This window comes from Silene latifolia, chromosome 4 (genome assembly GCF_048544455.1).
Source record: "Silene latifolia isolate original U9 population chromosome 4, ASM4854445v1, whole genome shotgun sequence".
Classification (NCBI taxonomy): Eukaryota; Viridiplantae; Streptophyta; class Magnoliopsida; order Caryophyllales; family Caryophyllaceae; genus Silene; species Silene latifolia.
Genome location: NC_133529.1, coordinates 56,097,226 through 56,098,700, shown reverse-complemented (window position 1 = coordinate 56,098,700; position 1,475 = coordinate 56,097,226).

Below are 1,475 nucleotides of genomic sequence, written 5' to 3'. Positions count from 1 at the left end.
GACATGGAAAAATAATTCTGGCTCCCACTTAACTTCATGTATAAACATGATTCTTCAACAATGTGAATGAAACCATTCTCAATTATCACATGAACGAAAAGTACAATTATTACAATCCTTTGAGGCTTGCTTAAGACCATTCTAGGATCGCTTAAGTAAGCTTTGCATAATATGTTAGGATTCTTAGATCTTTATCTAAGGTTTTGTGTTCCGTACACATCCTTCTCTAAATTCCCATTTTAGAAAAGCGAATTTTTAATATCATTTGTCATTCTTTATCAAAATGAAATATGGCAATTCCTAACATAATTTATCTTGATGAATATCTTCATGTCAATCTATGCTATTAGGTACTCTAATGCTCTATTTACTTTAAAGAGACCATCGCCTTAAAGTAAATCTACTCTTAAGTAAAAATTTTTGTTTTGGATTGTAATGCTATGGCTTTTATGCAACAAAGTCGATTTAGGGCTACTCGCAATTGATCATTCAATCGGTTATAATTCCATTACTTTCGAAAAGTAACACATTAACAATAAGACATGTATATACTCCCACTCTATCTCAATAGATTATAGTTCCATTACTTTCAAAAAGTAACACATTAACTATAAGACATGTTTGTGACGATCTACTCCCACTCTATCTCTTAGAAATACTTCTATCTTCTTAAGAGATAACTTTGTGATCTACAAACATATATGGTGAAGTAATATAAGTTCGTCTAGACTAACGTGTTAGCTCATAAATAGACCAGCTCTTTTATGCAGCTTGATTCATGTAATATGCGAGTCTGATCCATGTCATTTGTTAAATAGACTTGCTATTTTAGGTATCTCCAGGTTGACCCTTCGTTTAAAATAATGTGTCCGTTTTGGATTGCAAATCCCCAAAAGTGAGTTCGACAACTCAACCCGACTTATATTAGTTTAATCTTATGGGTAGTGACACAAGGTCATAATCCATATATAATAAATCAAATTCATTACTTAGATATTTGACACCACGATCGGATCGTAATGCTTTAATACTTTTGCTCAATTAGTTCTCTACGTCATTTTAGAAATTCTTTAAATTTCTCAAATGCTTCACTTTTATATTTGATTAAGTAAACATACCCATATCTACTTAAATCATCGGTAAAAGTGACGAAGTATTCATAATTTCCCCTTGCGGTGATGCTCATTGGACCACATACATCGGTATGTATTGGTCCCAACAAATCACATGCCCGTGTCCCTTTACCACTAAAGGGGGCATGAATCATTTTGCCAAGGAGATAAGATTCGCATATTCCATATGATTGAAAATCAAATGGCCCAATAATTCCAGTCGACACTAGCCTTTTGATGCGTTTCTCGTATACGTGACCTAATCGACAATGCCAAATGTATGATTCATTTGGATCACTTGTTTTGAGTCTTTTGGATTTTATGTTATAGACATCTTTAGTCGAGTTGGAAGTGTCTAAAACA